Source organism: Anastrepha ludens, chromosome 6 (genome assembly GCF_028408465.1).
Source record: "Anastrepha ludens isolate Willacy chromosome 6, idAnaLude1.1, whole genome shotgun sequence".
Taxonomy (NCBI): Eukaryota; Metazoa; Arthropoda; class Insecta; order Diptera; family Tephritidae; genus Anastrepha; species Anastrepha ludens.
Genome location: NC_071502.1, coordinates 3,246,475 through 3,269,377, shown reverse-complemented (window position 1 = coordinate 3,269,377; position 22,903 = coordinate 3,246,475). Strand labels below are relative to the sequence as shown.

The window sequence follows — 22,903 nt, the reverse complement described above, 5'->3', positions numbered from 1 at the left end:
GAAAAATCACGGTGACACACTTTCGTCGACGCGCGTTGGTGTGCTTGCCTGCTGCGGCTGCAGCTGTGGATGAGAAGTGCTTGCTTTCAGTGCAAATTGCGCGAAAATATCCCTGAAGTAAGTGGTTTGCTATGCACGCGTGCGTCGGTGTGTTCGCAGACAGGCTGGTAATAGAATGTTGTCAAGTTTTGTGCTCTTTCGCCCTCGTTTTTATGAACTCATTTTACTAGACGTTAAAATTAGTGTAATATTACGAGGTATGTTTGTATGCATGATTGCAAGTTTTAAAGATTGTAACAGAAGGTACTACAGACACTCGTGTCATATGCGAAATGGAATTTACCTCCATCAAAGTTTCACGAGCACAAATATTTGGGATGAGCTCAGTTGCACTGAGCCGAAGACGAGCTTGAAAATGCCTGCTGCCGTGAGCTACATGAAACCAGTGAGTTGGTTTGTGCGTGACCAATTTCGATAGTTTTTCTTTAATTGTCGAGAACGATAAGTCAAAGGTTTACGTATGAAAATGTTTAAGAAAATAGCGTTGCCACTTAGTTGAAAAACTAAAATATTACAATAACTAAATTATTACAAGTACTTAAAAATATACAAAACATGATATATGGGTAGCGCAGAAGCGTGGACGGTGAAAACATCCGATGAGGCGACGCTTGGAGTGTTTGAGAGAAAGATTCTGCGCTAGATTTTTGGACCTTGGACGTTGGCAACGGCGATGGAACGATGAGCTGTATGAACTTTACTACGACAAAGACATAGCGCAGCGATTAAAGATGAAGCGGCTACGCTGGCTGGGTCATGTTGTCCGAATAGATACAGCTGGTGGTAGAAGAAGAAAAGGAAGGCCTCCTCAGCGTTGGAAAAATCAGGTGGAGAAGGACTTGGCTTCACTTGGTGTGTCCAAATGGCGCCGGTTAGCACGAGAAAGAAACGACTGGCGCGCTTTTTTAAACTCTTAAATTAAGAGGAAGATATGTGGATAGAGTTGCCACCTTTCTAAAAACAGCACTGTGAATAATTGTTTTAAACATGACAAAAAAAAAAAGAAATTGTTTTCCAAACATTTGTTTTTTTTACCCGCTGGCCATCTATCAGTCCACAAACGTGTTATAATTGATATATTGATTACGGAGCATCCACGAGCTTACTTAAAAACCATTAGTCAGTCCGTCGGCATTTCCATCAACAACTCCAGAGGACCTAGTTAGTTCATCTTGTTCTTTTGCTTCAACTTCTAGGGCACAAAACACTACCACCACACCAAAAAGAAATTAAAAAAAACCTCAAAGTTCGAACCTATTAGCTTTATTATTAGATAATCAAATGGAAAAGGTTGAAGTAGGAGTACACAAATTATCTCCCCATGGAATTTTTTTTAAGAGGGTATTCTGGTCTAGAAATTTGACGTAGAAACCACAAGAGAGTAAAGATCAAATTACTCTCGGACAGCCAATCAGTTCTAAAAGCTTTAGATAGCTATACCTACAACTCAAAAACTCTCTTAGAATGCCACAAGGCACTCAATAACCTGGCATCCAAAAACAATGCCTCATTAATTTGGGTACCAGGTCATGAGGGATATGACGGCAACGAAAAGGCAGACTTTCAAGCCAAAAAAGGGGCAGATGTAAACTTCATCGGACCTAGTCCCATGTTCGGATTCAACAAAAACAACCTAAAACAAAAAGTAAAATACTGGGCCAAAACTCTATTAAATCTGCATTAGAACAACGTAGAGGGTCTTAGACACTCCAAAAAGTTCCTAAGTTTCAACGCTAAAAGAGCTAACATGGCCCTCACGTTAAACAAAAAGAGCATCCGCACACTCACAGGCGCCCTCACGGGTCACTTCACCTGCAACAAACACCTACATAAATTAGGCATAACAAACACCAGCACCAGCAGATTTTGCTGCGAAGATGAGGAGTCTATAGAACATCTCATCATCGAATGTCCGGGGTTGACGCATAGAAGGAAAAGGTTTTTAAACAAGTTCATGCTTACAGATGAAGACCTCCAATCACTCCCTTAGAAGGAGCTGGTACAATTCATAAGCATACTTAACAGTCAATAGACAGCATACGGTGCACAGTAGATCAATATGGTCGCAGGGCTAAAGGGCCATACCTTAACCCTTTACCATTAACCATAAATACAGTAAAATTAAATTTATTTTAAAACTGTTATTTTCACAAAATAAATACGCAAGTGACTTCCCTACACAAACTTGTTTATTAATTGACTTATCTTGTCTATTTATCCTCGGCATTTTCTTGTTTCTAGTTTTGATAATTGATGAATAGCTGACTTGCAAGAGATTTGCCACGAGGTGCTCATTTAACCGAAGTTTCAACTTTGCAACGTTGCCATTATTATATTCAATGGATATGAAACAGACTAGAAGAAACGGTTTTTTATTCTAGCTATGTATATAAAAAAAAGGAAATTATCTTATTTATCTTATCACATTTCAGCGTTATGATTTAACACCTTGCCAAAGTGGCCTCTCGTAAAGTGGAATGTAAAGTTTGTGGCACCAAAGCAACACTTTGCTTGTAATAGGACTATGAATAAGTTCGTTTCGGTCGGTTTTACAACAGATGGCGTAACTTGATTATTATTCCATCGATCCACATTTCCAAACATTCATTGGAGAGCTACTGTCGTAAGGCACAAACGTCAGTATAAGTTTTTTATTTGAAGCGTAAACAACAATATTTTTACCACACTTGAAAATGTCGAATTTCGTGCCAAATAATGTGTTTTTGCGGGGAATTCTTCTTCATTATTTTAATATGAAGAAAAAAGCAGCCGAAAGTCATCGTATCTTGGTGGAAGTTTATGGTGAGCATGCTCTATCTGAGCGAACGTGCCAGAAGTGGTTTGCACGCTTTAAAAGTGGTGATTTTGGCTTGGAAGACGAAGAACGCGAGGGTGCGCCGCCAAAGTTCATGGATACCGAATTGGAGGAATTGCTCGATCAAGATCCGGCTCAAACGCAAGAAGAGGTTGCAAAAACTTTGGGAGTTGATCAATCAACCATTTCCAAACGTTTAAAAGCCATGGGAATGATCCGAAAGGTAGGCCATTGGGTGCCGTATGAATTGAAGCCAAGAGACGTTGAACGCCGTTTTATGGCATGCGAACAACTGCTTCAACGGCACAAAAGAAAGGGTTTTTTGCATCGAATTGTGACTGGCGATGAAAAGTGGGTCCATTACGACAATCCAAAACGTCGGGCAACGTATGGATACCCTGGCCATGCTTCAACATCGACGTCGGCGCAGAATATTCATGGCCTGAAGGTTATGCTGTGTATCTGGTGGGACCAGCTGGGTGTTGTGTATTATGAGCTACTGAAACCGAATGAAACGATTACGGGGGATGTCTACCGACGACAATTGATGCGTTTGAGCCGAGCACTGCGAGAAAAACGGCCGCAATACGCCGATAGACACGACAAAGTTATTTTGCAACATGACAATGCTCGGCCACATGTTGCACAAGTGGTCAAAACATACTTAGAAACGCTCAAATGGGATGTCCTACCCCACCCGCCGTATAGTCCAGACCTTGCGCCATCCGATTACTATCTCTTCCGATCGATGCAACATGGCCTGGCTGACCAGCACTTCCGTAATTACGATGAAGTCAAAAAATGGATCGATTCGTGGATTGCGGCAAAACCGACCGAATTTTTCACAAAGGGAATCCGTGAATTGCCAGAAAGATGGGAAAAAGTAGTAGTAAGCGATGGACAATATTTTGAATATTAAATTTGTAACCATTTTACGTCAATAAAGTTTCAAATTTCGAAAAAAAACCGCACGAACTTATTCATAGTCCTATTAAATAAAGATTGAATTGTGCGTGAAGCATTCTAGCACGACAACGTCATTATTAACATCATTTAGTTCTACACAATTTCGTTTGCGTGTGTTTGTGTGCAAGCAGTGAAAACATAAATAAATTCCATTGCAATACTTAATACTTACCAGCAGATGCAAACACCTTTATGAGTTTCTCAGCTCATAGCTCGCAAGCGCAATTCCATGTTTCTTCTGTGTTTGTTTTTGTTTTTGTATTTCAAATATATACACGCGCTGTCCATACCATCCGCTTTGCAAGAACAGGATTCACACTCAAGTCTTAATTTATAAATGTGCGCTTATACGGCATAAAAATAATAGCATAAAATAGAAATGTATGTGTGTGTGTGTGTGTGTGTGTGCGTGCAAGGATGTTTGAAAGTGAGTTCGCTTGCAGATGTGCTGTGACTGGCAGCTGGTTTGTGTGCATCTGTTTCATGTGAAATTAGTTTTTGCCATTGCTTGCTCGAGAGGAGATACAGACGGCCAGTCACGAGAATATATGAATGCACTAATATGCGATATAAGAGACAGTAGGAAGTTGCTTTTAGAAGCTAATATAGCAGCTACTTTTTAAATCGTGGCATACTTCTAGGTATTCCCAAAGCGGAGATGCATTCGCTTTTTGGCTGGATGATGGCTGGCGTGAATGTCAAGATGATCCGTTTCTCAATAAGGCAATGTCGTATAAAAATCACCAGATTCACTACAGTTTAACTACTTCGAATTTGACATTGAGCAAGAAGACCGAAGTGAAGATTCTTTCAGCTTCTCAGAAATACTTGGGCAATAGGTGGATCATCGGCTGGTTACTTTTAAAAAATTAATAAAAAAATGTGCCATTGCATATTCTTCAATGAAACTTATCTTTTTAGAAAGAATAAATATTCGGGTTAGTGGTGAACGTTTTTGATCTTTTAATGTTAAACTGATCTATATAAATGTTAAACTTACTTATCGAAGAATGCTCAACGCATTAAGTGAGCTCTTATGCATACTGCCGTTTCCCATTTAAACTGTAAAATTAGGTCTTTTTGAGCGCTTTAAGATTAAAAGATATCTGCGATCTAAAACGTGGAGATATGAAAGGATATTTGAAGATCTGAGAAGACTGCCGACATACTCCTGTTCTTTATATGGTTGATACATTAACACTTAAACTCGTTCTTTTCTGGAGGTTTCAAGTACTTATTAATGAACGCACGACCTGAAAAAATAGTTCTATCATCTTCAAACTTGTCTCCCAGATAGGGCTTACTGATGGGCCGAAATTAAAAGATGGTAGAACCGGGGCGAGAATCTATGGGAATAAATGCAAAAAAATAGATTTTTACTCAGAAATATTCCAGGTAGAACTACACCCCATTGAGATATGTATGAGGGAATGTCTCCATAGGAAAATGAGAGGAACCCATATTTACATACTTTTAGATAGACAGACAGCGTCCAAAGCGATTCAATCAATTATCATCATCTAAAAAATGATATATAACTGTCTGATCCTTCTCTATTTCTTAAGGAACTTCCACACAGTATTAAAAAGTGGGGTTCCTGAATATAAAATATATGAAGGGCCATCTAGCTAAAAGAGGAGTAGAAATGCCTCTAATTGGTTCTAAGTCTTTCTGTGGACTTTTAAAGCGTCACACCAAGGAATTTCTTAGAAAGTGGGAGAAAAGGAAATTCATTCAACGGCCAGCGACAAGCGAAACAATTCGTATCGGCGGACAGAGGAATTTCTGATAACCTACTAATTTTACTTCTAACTTTCTAACTGGTTACTTTATAGGTCACTGTAGCCTGGGATACCGCCTAATAAAAATTGGGACCATCATTTGCCGGTTCTTTGGAATGTCATTGAAAATTCAAAACACATACCTTGTATATGTCCTTAACTTGGCAGAAAAGAGCTGCACCACCTTGGTGGCATTGCCGTGCATCCATATAAATTGTGGAACAATAAGCCCCAGAATGTGATAAGATTTTTAAAAAGCTTTAAAATACAAAGTACCTCAGCAAGCTTTGCGCAATATATCTCTTTTAGTAAGAAGCAAAAGTCAGGTCATTTACATGATGGGAAAGCTCACTGAGGCTCGCAACCACATGGAGGGATTCCTGGGAAGTTGTGATTGTGAATTTTTAAAAGATAATTCACATAGGCCACTAACAATGTCATTGCACGTGCACGATATATCGAACTATAGTAGGTGCTTTCTCAACGAGTGATAGTTTATACGCTTAGAGCATTTCGCGTCGAATTCCCTACTGGAATTGTACTGACATGCGGCAGCTGGCACAAAAGTGCCACCAAAGTAGCAATGCAAGTATAATGGGAAAAGAGAAAAACTAGGAAATATTGTACGAGTATATTTCCGCCAACAAATAAGCTTGAAGGTAGAAAGGAAAACTTTTATGCTTCCATAACATTATATCTTGTATCTAATTTTTACTTCTTTCACTTTTTGTTTTGAAAAGTCAGCTGAAGTGGCTTGAAGCGACAGTTGAAGAAAACGGTGGAAGAAACAGACAAGCATATGCACACACACTTACACAACTATTTGCTTGCACATCCTCTTGCAGATGTACTCGGTAAGAAGGCCGAGGGGAATGTAAGGAGGTGTCACATTTCAAAAATCGGTCAAGCACACATTACCTACGCCTTCACACACACACACACACACATACACCCATGCACACACAACACTGACAAGCAAGTAGCGTAAAAGTCAACTTGAGTTTGAAAATAAAATGCAGCCGTAGCAGCTACGCTTGTGGTAAGAGCGGAGCTCTCAAAGGTGTTATATTGCATGAGTGTATGTATTTGTATTCGTATTTGTTGGTATATTCTCATAGTAAAACAGGCGTAAAGAGATCTAAAGAAAGCTGCTTTGGTTTTTGCGGAATACTTCATCTCCTCTGGATAGACTGACATCTATGCAGTCAAGGTTTTCGCTTTCTACCTTTGGCATAAATGCTAAGTGCTGATTTTTTTATGATTTGTTGCAAGGAATTTGAAGATGGGCTGATCGTTGCCACACCGAAAGCAATTATTTATGTATGGACGTATAAAATGTGTGTGAAAAGGTGTAGCTTTCAAGAATCTCAAGTAGCTCCATAGAAATATTAACTCACTGCTTGAGTTAGCAGACTAGAAATTTGGCTTAGTAGATGTATGACTAAATTTCTAATAAGAATTTATTGGGCAAAGCAGTAGTCGAGTGGAAAAATGTTAGTTTTATTACAAGTGAATGAATACACAAAGCCGCCGGCAAAGAAAATAAATGAAACGCATTTGAAGGTACTCAGTCTACGTTCTTAGATATATTTCATACCTGTATCTTTTAATATAACATTTGACTTAAGGAATGAAAAGTGAGTCGTGCATGTTAAATGTCATAACCACGAATTATGGCCAAATCAAATATTACTAAAACTGGCCGTAACACACAGTCGACTCAGTTTAGTTTAATATTTTCCAGCCTATGAAAAAATGTGTACAAATGGTATAAAAACGAAATACAGAGAGATTCTCAGAGTCCTGATAGCACTTGTTAGCACTCCTGAGTGTGTAAAGCCCTATTTTTCTCATTTCCCATCGTTTTCTTTCACAAATATCGTTGGTAGGTCGGTGAAATTGTTGAAGTACCACTCTGGCACTTCCCAAATAGCACTAAAGCCTCATTTTGATACCTTTGTGAGACCTCGAACAAACAGTCAGTGCTGTTGGTGTAATGGAGAAGATTATTGGGATTTAGGTTGGCACACTACCCCAGGCTGTCGAAGAAAGGAGCACCCAGTGACCTTACTCGTCTAGCTGTCAAATCCGAACATTTGCTGAGAAAGTTCTTAACAGCCTCATTCTGTGACGGGTCCCTACAGCTTCTGCAACGGGGGTTTAATGGTAAGCCTCGCTTTTCCGCTTACGTGCCACTCATTAAATGGCTTGTACACACAGCTACGAGTTTGAAAATTGAATGGGGTGGACTCCCCACGACTTTATGCGACCTGCGTCTTTTGTAATGGGGCCAAAGAGTTTTCGAAATATCACAAGAAGAAATAGAGCTCTTTCTCTGCTGCGCTTTTCCTTTGTGCTATGGAATGGGAATGCCGATGTCTGGGTAAATGAATTCTGAGACCTCTTCAGTCAACCTCTTCCTGACAAGTTCATCAGCAATTTCCTTTTCATCTAAGTTCCTATATCCTGGAACGCAGATCAGAGAAATGCTACCTGTACACCCAAGAGATGTGATCTCCTTTTTATAGTAGTCAACTAGTTTGGATCTATTCCATGGCGTTGTTAGTGCTTTGATCGCGGTTTAACTATCGGAAAAAATGTTAATATCTGCCTCGCTCCCACGTTCCCCATGAATTTTGTATGCTTGCGGGATCGAGACTTCTGACTGAAAAGCACTAGCAGTTTTCGGCAATTTTAAGGAAATAGATAAATTGGCTGATTTAGAGAAAACTCCTGTAATGACTCTCGATTTCATCTCGGAGCCATCAATGAGAACAGAGGTGCTAGCTTTAGATCAGCCAAAAGAGGTTTAAAAAACGCATAGCCCTCCCCAAGGATAAACTCAGAATGCTCACGGGCATTCTCACAGGCCATTACAGGCTGCACAGTCATCACCACATGATCGGGATATGGTTCACTGACTCTTGTCGCTGCTGCGACCAACCGCAGGAGACTACAATGCACCTTCTCCTATAGTGCGGAGAAGGTTGAGACATCTCGGCCATTTGCAGCCGGAAGAAAGTTCAATATGCTCAGTCCAACTCAGCTCTATCTTATGCTTAATAAGGGATCTGGATGAGCTGCTGTGATGAGTAGAGGGCGCAAAAGGCCGTAAGATCGAAGTGCTCCATTAAATCTAAATCTAATCTAAATTTCTGTAGCGCATTAACTAATATCCTGTCTCCGATTCTAGAGTTACCATGTCTATAAAAATAATAAATATACATCACAAACACTCTACATCTCACCACTCTGTAATAGCCCATTCTGCGCAGCGTATAAGACCAATGAAATTTTCGAAAAAATATTCGTTATCTTACATAGGAAGGTTTTCTTAAATATTTTCATATAATTGAGGTGAAATTTATTTAAAATAATCAGCACTTTCAATCAGCATCTAATTTGCTCTAACAAACTATTTAATAGTATTTAAAAATGCTAAAATTAATTTTGTTTTATAGGAAATTTATTGCATTTGCCTTTTGTTTATTTAAAAACCTTTGGACGCACAGTATTACCGTTAAATTTATAACCAAATGATAAAGTTTCCATTAATTGTACTGCAACCGGAAAGGTTTCAGAAAATCCTATGGAAAAATTAAATGAGTATTAATTTCAGAAAAGTAAATAATTCAGCTACAAAAATATGTATGCATGTATATAAGTATGTCTGGACACAATAAATTTGTTCACTAATCTCATTTGTTTTCCGCTTTCAAATAATTATTAGTTTTTTCGCGCGTATTTTTTTCCACACCAAATTGTTTCACTTTTATTTATTTACTTTCCGCTGCCAATTGCTGCTCTGCTGCTGTGGTCGTCAGCTTTATGTGGAAAATGTGCGGTGGAAAACATCCAATCAGCTAAATTGTAACTAAATAAACTCGAAAAAGCAACAGATGTTTTTCGGTTGAGTTCATTGATATTCCATGTCTTTGAATTCCTCTTTTTTGTGTTATTGTTTATTTCGGGTGGTTCTTCGTAACGCTTTTGTTGTGTATGCATTTTATATGCATGCAAGCGAGTAAATACTCCTACATACATACATACATATCCGTGTGCATGCGTGTATATTTTTCTTCAGTTTAGTTTCCAAAAACAACACGATTCCATTTCATTTCGAAAAGTGGGCGTTTTACTATTTTTCCTTTGCCAAACGATAAATTTCAAACCACAGATGTCTTTCTCTTTTTTCAGGTGTATGCATACCAACATACATATTTCTCTAATGTATCTTCAATTGGTACGGAAAGTTAAGGCAATTTAATGTAATTTCTGTTCAGAATGCTAAGAGGTGGCTTCCATTACTTAAAATATTCTCGTAGCTCTTTTGAGCTTATCACTAGTGGAATGCACTAACACCTTCTAAGGCTATTCGCATATTATCTTTCCTTAACCACACTTTTAACGATTTTACTTTTTGGTACCCCATTTCATTAATAAAAAAAACAAAAAAGAAAATCAGCTGCTTTGGTTAACAAGCCGATTATCCAAACTAAACCACAAAATTCTGGTGTCGTTAAATTAAGCGATAAAATAAGAATAAGTGATTTTAATTTAAAATTGTAAAATGGCATTACCAAAATGTTATTAATTATTTGGCTTGTGATTTATCGCGTCGAGGAGGCAGTGAGCCTTTGAACAGCAAGTCGACGTTTGCTCTGGATGTAGACAATCCCCTCCATTTGGTTGCAGTGTATTTCCAAAAGCTATATCAGTTAACTTCAGAATTGGGGGAGACCTAATTTCAACTTAGAGGTGCTAGAATAACATCGATTTTGACTGAAAACAGATAAATTTTATATCTTTTAGTTTAATCAAATCTAAATCTGATTATTCTAACATTCTTAGTTGATTATTCAATTTTCTTCTTAACCTTTTTCAACTTTGCTCAAGTGAAAAACGATGAATTTCTCATACTATGTATTATTATTTTATTTTTCGTTTAACTGTTATAGGAGCATCGGGCGTTCTGGAAAAATGAAAAAATAAATATTGGTGGTTAAAACGGTTTTACTGTTTTTCAAGCACTTTTGCTTTCGTTGGAACCATTTTTCGAAAAACTTTGACCGTTGTCGTTTTACTTTGTTCGAGATCCAACACGAATACACCATTTTCACCACAAGGTGACCATGCAAAATTTTACTGGTGCTAGTCATACCATTGACCACTCTAATCACACGGTATATGGCATGCCGATCAAGCTCAATTATTTCGCTTACAGAATCGATATCTCCTGGCAAAGAGACTGATATTGCACGGCCTTCATGGAATTCATCGCTGAGCGGGTAGCAACTGCGATATAATTCATTAAATGAGCTTTGTCGATGCTAAAATAATGTGCTTGCTTGGTGTTTAATGATTTAATTCGACGATGAAATCTTTTCTTGTTAGACCACGACGAAAATTGTGAAAAAAATCTGATGAGACTGATTCTAGGGTTAATTTGACTTTCTTTCTGCATTTTTAAAGCCACTGTAAAAAACACGAATGTAGCAATCACATCGAAATGTTGTGAATGCATTTATGGTAAAATATGTCAAACTTTCCCATCGAAACGACAAATGCTGCCTGACAACATTCATGTGGCACTTGCCGCAGTGCTGCCCTAAATGTCGTTTTGCACTTTCTTCCTATCGACTTTTACCTTATTTCCATCGCTACGCAAAGTGCAATTATGTTAAAAGACATGGGACATGGGTAATATTTATAGGTAGAGTCTGAAGTCGTGCCCGCGCAATCTTTCCATGTAGGCAAGATTGGAACGAAGGGAAATTTGCACCGAAGCTGTTACCTCTGTCTTCGCTAGTGGCGTCAAGATGGAATCGGGAGTCGGAACAGGAGTTTTATCTAAATCAGCCAATTTATGAATTTATGTAAAACTGCCAAATACTGCTTGTGTTTTTCAGGCTGAAGTGTTTGCGATCCTGCTAGGGAGCTTGTGAGATATTACAACTTTTTTCTCAAATCAAACCGCAATCAAGGCTCTGATGACGGTATGGTGCAGATCCAAACTAGTCAGCTCCTATAAGAATGAGATCACATATCTTGGGTGTGCAGGTAGCATTTCTCTGATCAACGTTCCACGGATATAGGAACTTAGCTGAAAATGAAATTGCTGATGAGCTTGCCAGGAAGAGGTTGACTGAACTGGTCTCAGAATTCACCTACCCAGACATCGGCATCCCCTTCACTGTTGTTAAAGAGGAAATGGACAACTTATTTCTCAGGAATACGCAAAACAGAAGGAGCTCCATTTCTTCATGTGATATTTCGAAAACTCTTTGGCCCCAGTACAATAGACGCAGATCTCGTAAAGTCCTGGGGAATCCACCCCATTCAATTTCCAAACTCGTAGCTGTGTTTGCAAATCATTTAACGATTAGCACACAAGCGTAAACGCTAGGTTTACCATTTAACCCCCATTGCAGAAGCTGTAGAGACCCGTGAGAGAAGGAGGCTGTTGAGTACTTTCTCTGTAAATATCCCAGTTTGATAGCTAGACGATTAAGGTCACTTCGTGCTCCTTTCTTCGACAGCCTGGGGTAGTGTGCCAACCCAAATCCTATCAATTTTCTCCATTACATCCACAGCTCTGACTGCCTGTTCGAGGTCTCATAAAGGTATAAAAACGGTGCTTTAGTGATACTTGGGAAGTGCCAGACTGGTACTTCAACCATTTCACCCACCTAAGGGAGATCTTATTTTTATCTTAACGCACTCCCTTGTTGCCTAGTTCAAAAGTGGCAAACATGATTGATGTGTTGACGCCTTTTGCAATAATTATAAATCTTCTGATAGGGTGATTAATTTTGCCCCACCTATTTCTAATACATTTTTTGGGAGGAATGCCATTCTTTCGCCTAATTACAAAAAATATCTCACAAATTTCTCCGATCGATTGGGTTGATGGCGAATTATTCTATTTGACATGCCAATTTCCTGCAAAATTTTAATTTGTCGCTTCTTAACATCATTTAAAAGCTTACTTCTTGCCGTTAGTGGGGTAAACCTTTTAAAACTGAAACTAATGGCATAAAATAGTAAAATAGGCTTAAACATAAAAGTATTTACACAAAGGACCCAACATTTTTTAAATTAGTCACATACACTCCTAATATTTTCCTTAGTGATCTTATTTTGTGGTCGCGGCTAAATTTGCTCAGACTCTCCTCCTTTTAATGAGTTTTTTGCATTTCAAGAATATTTTCACATAATTGGCTCGAAAGATTTTAAGAGTTGCTATAGAAATTTTCAATCGATGGGGATAATTGAAATATAAGAGCTCGGAAAAGCATTGTTTATCTGATCCACTTAGCGAAATAACAAAGAACGATGTTGCTTGAAATTCTTGCATAATACCTACTTCCCCCTTTATTTTTTAAGTTAATTCTGCCCTCAGAGGAAAACCCTTAACAGAAAATATACACATGTCGCACACATGCCCATGCAAGTTAGCTTGTTATTCAATTTGTTGTGCCATATAATCATTAAATACTCCATACCTTTACCTTTTGCCTTCGCCCGCTGAGCCTCAGCTGCGCATTTTATTTTTAGTCCTTAACGGCATAGCTTTATTATTAAGTTTGTTGGTGTTGTTTTGCTTTGCATGTGCGGATGTAGGTAGTCTTGTCAGCCTGTCATTCGGGCGCTACATATTTAATAACATTAGCGTATAGCTATACGCACACGTGCATATACAGAAACAGATGCCTTTGGTTTCTTCTACAAAGATAAACAAACTCGTATTTGTGCTTATTGGTTGCTTATATGCCGTTATATGCCAAAGCTAACAGGCCGCTTAAGCTTTCAATAAAATCGAATGGGTACATTTTTCCTCTTTTATCGTTGTGCCGTGTCTATGTGTGGGTGAGTGGTGTAGTTTTGATTGAAAATATGGCGCGCATGTTATTTGCATAGATAGTGATCTGCTGCTGCGTTGGCATCCTTTTCGCTTTTTGTTAAGCCAATTTATTGCTGCTGCTGTAACTGCTTTGTGTACGCACAAGGGGTGACTGATAAGTGCGCGTCCTAAGACATTTAATGAGTGGAGAGTACGGTTTCATATTTTTTTATTTTTCAGTGCTCTTCCCCTAAAGTGAGGTACACTTTTTACTTCGTGAATACATTGCCATTATTCAGCGCCGCATCTCTGAAGGAATTCGTTCCCACGTTTTAAATTTGGAAGTGTAGCGTAGGGTAGTAAATTGCTGTGAATTTTTTAGCTCTTAAGGTACTCCTCAGAACCAGAGTGGTGTGTTTCTGAAATGAGCAATCCATGCTAACCTGCCATGCCTATTGTCTATGGCTGCCTATCCTGCCTGACACAGAAAATTAAGACGACACTCGTCGTTCATTTTAGTCCCTTTAGAGAAGTAATCTATTATATGAAAATGAATCGCAAAATGTGTTGGTAAGCGCATAAGTCAACAACGCATGGACCAATCTTAACAATTCTTTTTTAAAATGTTTCTTGAAGTCCAAGGAAGGTTTTTACGGCGAGAAAAATTCGTATAATTTCCGGGAAAACCCTAAAATATCCCTTTTCTTTTTCCCATACAAATATTGCGCGTTCGTTTGTGTGCGTGTTCGCGTTGGAGGATCTAATGCGTTACACAAAAGTGATAATATCGTGAACCCGACCAAATTGAGAAGTCAAAAAATGTAAGAGCTATAGATTTGATTGGCCTCGCAATATTCCTTCTTTTGTTTTAGTTTCAGAACGAGTTAAGGAATGATTTCACTCACAAATAATAAATAAAAATAATTATGTAAATTCTAAGAATAATCATGCAGGGCTGAACAAATCCAAACATATTTTAAGAATACCAAAAGATGAAAATACTTATATACGTTTTATTTCATTATTCTTTATTATATCGGTTATTAACCCTATGTTAATAATAATAATAATCAATAATTAATTATCTCTATGTTTTGTCATTGAAGCACCCACTTTATAAATATTTGTCACCTTTGGGTTCCCTTTAGATTATTTTTCACTCAGGTTTGAATCTTAAGTTCCCCTCTTAGTTTGAAGCCCTCTGGCAAACATCCCAGTCGGGGTTTTTTGTGCGTCCCAAAAGGGTGGCCAAAGTTCGTGGAAGCGAAGATACTTAGGCCACCCGACCTGACCCTTTTCTTTAATTCTCCTGAACAGAACCGTCACCATGATGATAGGGCGGTGTGTGAGGGTCAGCAGAGTAAAAATTTCTTAAGGTCGATATATAAACTGCCACATTCAAAATTTATTCGACAGAACGAAGTCTGTCGGGTCCACTAGTCCATTAATAAAATTTCCCTTTTACTGCACAAATCATAGGCATACTTTTTAACGACGATTTTTCTCCTTTGAACGCACACATTTTTTCAATTATTTCTTTAAAAATAAATAGATAAATAATTGGCGCTTATACTGCTGTAGGTCTTAGGCTGAGTTCCTTCTCTTAATTGTAGCGTGCGTCTTGTTGTTATTCCAAAAATGGAGGGACATTAAGTCGACTTCGAATGGCAGATATTTTTTATGAGGAGCTTTTTCATGGCCGAAATACACTCGGATATTTGTCATTGCCTGTCGAGGGGCGACCGCTATTAGAAAAAACTTTTTCTTCATTTTGGTGTTTCACGGAAATTTGAACCTACATACTCCGAATGGTAGGCACGCTCCAACCCACTCGGCTAGGGGGGCCGCCAATTTCAATCTTGGCAAATCTGCAATTCTTCTGTCATCTGACATAATTTATTTCTTCAATCGACCAACACTAACTTTCGAATCTTTTGGATATTCTCTTCAGTCATAAATGTTACAGGGCGACTTGCACGAGAGGTGGTTTTCAGGTCTCTCTTCGTTGTTGAATATGCCGAATCTATATTTTAACGTTTGATGTTGCAGAATCCTCAAGAAACAATGACATTTCTTCAAAAATTTCTTTCGGCGCATTTTCCTTTTAACAAGGAATTGAATCACAATCAATCCGAATTTTGGGAAGTTTCAGTTTTCTTTGGTATGGTGCCATAGCTTGTCGCGGACACTAATCGGCCGCCTCTCGTACTTTAGCCTGGCAAAGTGAGCGATTTTATCACTTGCGAAAAGCCAGAGGTATTTTGCGGTTGTTATGTTTTCGCATTTTTATTTCTTTTACAGTTATTTGACTTGTAAAACAACTACTTATTTGACTTCTTAGTTTGTTTTCTTGCTTCATCAAATGTCGACACTTGGGTAATAAAAAATGGTAATAGCATTGAGCGACTTTTGGAAATTTACAAAGGCAATCAATTGTATAGTAATGATACATAAACTGACATAGATTTGAAAAGAAGTAGAATATATCGCTTTGTGTTTCTAAGACAAATTCTTTTAGTACTACATATTTTGCTCATAAGTCATAAAAGTAATGGAAGTATTTTAGCTACAAAAGAGAATATTTTATATTCGACATTTTTGCTTAGATCGTTAATTAAGTTTTGCATTTCTAGGCACAGCCAACAGAATTAAATCAAATATTCTATGTCAAAAACTACTCAATTTGTATGCATAATAAAATAAAATTAAAATATACGGCATTGTGAAATTTGTCCACTCACTTTTTCATAATGATTGTCGAAGCCTAGAAGTCTGTGCTTTTCTGTGATTTGTATTCAAATGATTCAACTCTGAGGTTATGAATGTTTTTTACAGCGCAGTCGGCCATTTTATGCAGTAGTTTGAAATTTCTTAACGCCAAGTTGATCAAATGTATTTCTAAAGTCTTTGTAGAATAAATAAATTTTCACAAAGCGATAAGCAACGGTTACTGTGTTCAATAATAGAATTTACTCCGCTTCAATTGTGTTGTGAATGAGCAAAATTGTGTATTTGTGGTGGAATTAATGCATTGGTGACTCATCAATTATCATCGGAGCGAGAAAAGGAAAGTTGTTATTCAATGGAATCTCTGCGCTAAATGTAGAAAAAAATTAACTAGAGGAATTATTGATCGCGACAGGGAATGAAAATTAATTTGCCATTTTAATTTCTCATCTTTCAATTTAACACACAGATATTTTTTTTCGATCTAGCAATTCCTTCTTTGCTCACAACTCATTACTAAATAACGTTCCAGTGTATTTTTTTGCAATGGAAAGAGCCAAAATTATTTATTTTATTTATTTATTTAACGGCAACAGAAATTCATAAAAAATAGTAAAATTGTCAAAGAAATCTGATCTTTCATTTGTAACTGCACAGCAAAGGGTTATATACATAGTTATACATTCTCTTATAATCGTTGAGGACGAACCATGGAGTTGACGTCCAAGAAGTGCAACAGCATCAAAAATCAACCAAATAATAGCTTAGGCTTGGTAAAATAAAATGGAATGACGCTTATTTGCTTTCTCAGCTTAGATTTCAGTTTAGTTAGCAGTACTCATACAAAATGTGATAAGCATGGAGAATAAGAAAAAATGGTAGTTTTTCAAAATTAAACGATAATATTTGCATTCTTAATATAATTAAATTATTTAAATCAAAACATAAATGCGACCCGTTCACACCTATTTCTTTTTGAAAGCCAAATTAGAGGCGACTAAGAAGTCCCTTGGCTTTAGTGAACCACAGAATGCGGAGGGAAATAATCTTCTCAAGGAGTTTGGATTTGCAAAGCAGTAAGGAGGTAGTTCTAAAGTTCGTAGAGGGTAGAGGGTTTATTGGGTTTGGGAATAGAGACAATTAAGGGGGAGCCTGGTTTATGAGGTCTAAAAATTGCATCTCTTTGCGATTTTTTTTAAGGAAAACATTAATTTAGCACTGCAAAGTTTTTTCTATCTTTTAATGAACATTTAAAAAGTATAAAAAATTTTTGTACTGGTTAAAATAAGTTGAAAAAAATGTTTAACATAGAAATTAGTAGAGCGCTGCAACGCTGGAGTTTCCAACTGGCGTACAAGATACAGCTCGTAATTATTATCTAGAGCAAAAAATTCAAATGGATTTCTAATTATCATGATTTTTTATTCTAGATGAACTAAGAAAACTGAGAGAAATTCCAAAATTTCAACTTTTTGGAGGTTTTAAAGAAAAAAATTCCTTTCTATAAAAAAAAATTCACTTCAACTTGGTATAAAAATCTTGAAAAAAATTTTGTATCTATTTTGTTAGTTCGAAAAGAAGAGAATTTAATACTGAAGGGAACAAGCTATGATTCATTTCAAAAGGTTCATTCGTTTTTTTCATTCATGTACGCCAATTCAAAGAAATCATAAAAATGAAAAGTCGAGAAAAGAAGATAAAGTTTGTACTATAGCTGTCCGGTCACAGCGTAACTACCTAACGCTCGCCTACCTTTGGCTTTGTATCTACGGAAATATTGAGAATTAGGCTCTGTAACTTTGTGTGAATATTCTGAAATATATTAAGAATCGCTTAAAACGAAAAAAAAATTGTGTTTTTCGACCTTATAAACCAGGCTCTTATAGGAGTTTTGCATTCATGGGGATAGATTCCGATACTGAAAATTTCATTGTAAAAATTCACGAGTCGTATTTTGAGGATACCAGGTAGGTTTCTTAGTATTCCATAGGATATTTTATCCCTGCTTGGTGTCTTTCTAGTCATTTTTGAGACCGTGGAATCGAAATTTGGGATTCTATGAGCGAAGCTTGTGGTGAAGGGTACATGAAAAGAACGGTGTGAACGACGTGAGACAGTACTTGCCGCATCTTTTAATTTGAGTTTTAAATTCAAATTTATCTTAATTTTTTAATTTGCAATCTTGCACGTTATTTTGTTCTGTTTCAAATGTACGTCTACTGTGAATGTATTCCAATTTTGCTTTGGAGAAACTGGTTTCACTTGGAATAGAACCAAATTTTCAATTGGCAATGCTTCTCTACCGTGGGGCTATATTAATTATCCTATTTTCTTCTTCTTCTATTCTTCAAGTCAAAATATTCATGTAAAATGGGATGTGCATACTCAGTTGATATGCGCACAGCCTCAGCTAACTTTCACGCTTTGATTCTCCTGTTGGACAATACCATTATATGGATTTCATCGACGGTTCCTGGCGTGATGACCTCTTTTGTGCGGCCTGAACGTACGGCCCCAATAGTGCTGACCATTTGTTATCTTTCTTTTATCTACTTGGTTTCGGTTATGGTTTTTGCTCACGATAAAAATAACGCTAATGAGTACACGAAACTTATTTTTTCTATTTTAGTTGAAATTCCGAAGGTCATCTGCTCTAAAGGGGTTTCTGGGGTATTAAGAGCCGTACTAGTTGGGTGATGTCAACATAAGTTTAATGTAATCAAGCAGAACAGGAAATTTCAAAATATTTAATTCATCAGTTTTAATGAAAGCCGGTAGCAAACCGATAACGACGATATCATTACTTCCTTTTATCATACAATTAACAAAATTAATTTTCTCATAACTAAATGAATAAATTATTCTCCTCAAATCGTTGCTACATATCATGCAATTGCATTTATTACAAACAGTCTAGAAACCCTCAGCAGTTCAACAAAATTAACGAACAATAATATTACTTGTGTGAATTCCATTCCATTCCACTGCCATTCCGCTGCTAGCCTACAATTTTCTACTACCCAATACGAACTGCGCCATCCTCCCTGTCTGGGGAGAAAAACTTTTCGAGCATTTAGAAAATTAGTGTACAGTGTCGTAAATTGTGTAAGAAATATTAGTGATTCCAAATTGCTTGACTTGTCAGACACGCTGAGGGCCATAAATTTTTGATGCAAATGTTCGCATATCTACACATAAATACACGTAGCTTACGTCATTAGAATACACATTAAGGCAGATCACCAAATTGTGGAATTAGGTAGGAACTAATTTTTTCCCGATATTTCATTTTCGTTGAAGCACTTAGTACACCTCGCAGATCTTTTACAAATTTTATTTCTACGTAATTTAATTTTAATTATTACAGTTAATTCCTTTACATAAACTGTATAAATCCTAGTATCAAACTTTGTGCAAATTTGAAAACAAGATCAATAGAGATGAATAGAGAGAATGTGTCAAGTTTCTTAATCGAAATTTTAGGAAAATTTTCAAGTACGTAGAGACCAAAATAGGATACAGCATTGAAGTGGCTCAAAAGCAACATCGATTTTCCACCATTTTTTGTGCCGCCTACGTTGAGTGTTTTTTCCATTTAAAACAATCGATGGATCTTTATATGGATGAAATGAAAAATGCCGTCGCAAAAAAAAAAAAAAATTGTAAAATTAAATTGTGAATTAATACTCATTAAAGGACAAGAAACAACAAATTGTCAAACCTTGCCCATAAGTCCCGGTGCTATAGTTATGAAACTTACTTAATTACTTATGTGGCGCTACAACAGAGTGTCGGTTTGGACGAATCCAAAACAGAGCGCCAGCTGTTTCTGTCCTGCGTTCGCTGTTGCCTGTTAGAAGTCTCAAGAGCTGACAGCTCCTGCAGCACTTGATCTTTCTAACAGAGGTGTGGTCCTCTTCTTCTTTGCATTTCTTTTAAGGTACGGTGTAGTAGATTTGCCTTGCTGGAGCGTCTTATATCACGCGGGGGGAGTTCATATATCTATACAGTTCATGCAGGTCGCTGTTGCACCGCACAGGATACTCCTCGTCAACGCGGAGGTGACCTATTTTTATTTTCGTAGAGTTTTTCTCTCGAAGGCTCCTAAAACTTTCTCATCTGCTGTTGACATCGTCCATACTTCTGCGCCGCATAACAGGACGGGAATGATGCATGTTTTGTAACGCCTCTTGGCATGAGTCATTCTCCGTTTGATCTCTAAAGTGGCGTCATTTTTGTTGTTGGCGCTGGCCCCAAGGTAACAAAGTCCTTCCCAACTTCGAGTTGTTGGTTGTCAACGCTGTCGTACTGTCTATGACGTGAATATTTCTTCTCTGCTGATAGCATCCAATCTATTTTTGTGAGTGATAAGTTGCTTTTGTAGGACTTCTCGAAGATTTGGCGTATTGTGAAGGTACGCGCTATGTTAGACTTACCAGGTCTGAAGCCGCACTGATAAGGCCCAATCAGTTTGTGAGGATGGGCTGAGTTCTCTCACACAATACGTTCGACAGGCCTTTGGGTGCGATGTTAAGAGAGCTTACCCCGCTATTGTTTGTGTAGATTGTAAGATCACCCTTCTTATGTATTGTATATATACTCACGTTCCAGTCGTTTCGACGATACTCTGCAAAGGAGCTGAATCATGCAATTTGTCCGCTCTTCGCCTCCAGCTTTGAATAGCTCCAGCGGCTTGTTGTTATGAAAATTATTTCGATAATAAATAGTCGACTCAACTTCATCGTCAACAGTATATTTGATTCCTCAAAATTTTTTTCCATTTTTGAAAATAAATAATAAACTAAGGGCTCTAAATCTAGATTATGTTATAGAGCTGCATTTATGTATGGTGACATTCAGAACTTCACTCTTGTGAGTGGGTGAGCGGTTACATAATAGAAGAACATCTTCAGTGCATGTTCCGTTCTTGCAGTAAAATCTGCCGCCATCCTCTTTGCCGCCTTTTAGTCGCTGCTGCGCCTTTTTGTGGCACTACTTCAGGTGCATAGCAAAAAACCCCAGTTTCGCCTCCTCTAGCAATCCCGTTTGGAAATTCATCGCCGTTCTTACTAAACAGATTGAAAACTGGTGTGAATAATTGACACTTTGCTGCTTCTGAAGTGCTGTGAACAGGAGAGGCACCCGCCTTGTGCTAACTTAGATATACTAAGATTATCATGAAGGTATTCAAATCAGTCTTAGAAGATAGCCCAACTATTTTTGCAATCTGTTTTCTTCTCAAGCGTGCCTTTTTTAGTAAAACCTTTTTGTGCTTTTTGTACAATATTTGAGGTGGCTGGCTTGACCACCGATCAACTGTTATTGGCCCTCTACTTTACCTGATTACCTGCCACGCTTGCTTTTCTTCTACGGCGATACCTTTAGGGTTAATGAGACCGTTTGACCTAAACTTATTACTTATGGTTTATTAAATCGCCTGGTAGTGCTCAGTGAAAGTAATCGCAAAGCCTCCACTACACAAACTATTTAACCTCCTCCCTACACACACCCATCCGTCTTTACATACCTATTCGCCAACGCAATCGAACGCAGTGAAGTTGAAGTTTATCTAAGTTTGTTCGTAAATTGATGAATCGCTGATGAATTGCAGTCACGCACACAATGAGGACAGCTATAAAGATGTTCACACACACGTACGCATGCTTAAATGCCAGCGTGAGCATACAAACATTTCAATTTTATGGACAACACTAAGCTCAGCGTGTCGCAAAGCAAGCGTAAAAATATAAAATTAATGGTTATGGCGAGTAAATGGAAAATCCTGTCGCCAGCACAATTTTCTTGCAAACCAGCCATAAAGGGAGACTTACAAATGGACGGAGGGGCGATGTTTACAGAAAAATCTCTTTATTCAAGTACTGAAAATACTCTAAATAATTATCGAGCGATAATAAAAGTTTTATGACTTTATACAGCAAAAGTGTGAAAATCAATATGGAGTCGAGGATACCACCAACAACACAATGAACATAAATACGTCAAAGTGAAAAATGAATGTACAAGTTTGATGTCATATTTTCACTGGCGAGGTTTGCGAGAAAAATGAAGAAGGGAAAAATGTATATGCATCACAAAATAGTTTGTGAGCTGCAGTAGCCGTGACGAACGTCCATGGACCATCTCCATTCGCATCATATTCATTATTATTTTTCACATTTTGAGAGAATTTTGTATCAAACTCACTCATGAGGCATTTTGGTTTCGAAGAAGAACTTGGGAGAATAGCATTTTCCGAAATTTCCTTATCGAAATTCTTTGTACTGACAAAAAGCAGTATTGCAATTTATTCTAGAAGATCTGAACAATTTGCGTCAAATGAAACGAAAATTTTGTTTTCCAGAAAGTATGAATGAAAATCTAGATTTTTTAATACATTTTTTTAGCACATTCGTTTTTAGTAAATTTTTTTATGGTAATTTCTTAATGTACCAATTTTGGATGCCTCAAGCACCATTAATGTTATACATATGTACCTCAATTTCCGAAGCACTGATAAAGAAGAAAAAGGGAAAAAACTAGAAAAAAAAAAATATATATACAATATATAAATCGAGGAAATTGGTTTAGAATTTTTCTTTGACAAAATGTGTACTAGCATATTGTTAATAAACGGTGAGTTTCAGAGTTAGCGGATTTTAAATTCAAATTAAGCAACGAAAATTCTAGTCGATTGGGCAATCTTTATTATTT

The 22,903-nt window shown here is 37.4% G+C and overlaps 1 protein-coding gene across 1 annotated transcript in view; it reads left to right on the top strand.

Moving 5' to 3' along the window:
* Nucleotides 1-22,903, top strand: part of LOC128867852 (uncharacterized) — a 154,225-nt gene that overhangs the window by 23,501 nt on the left and 107,821 nt on the right. The window lies entirely within an intron of this gene.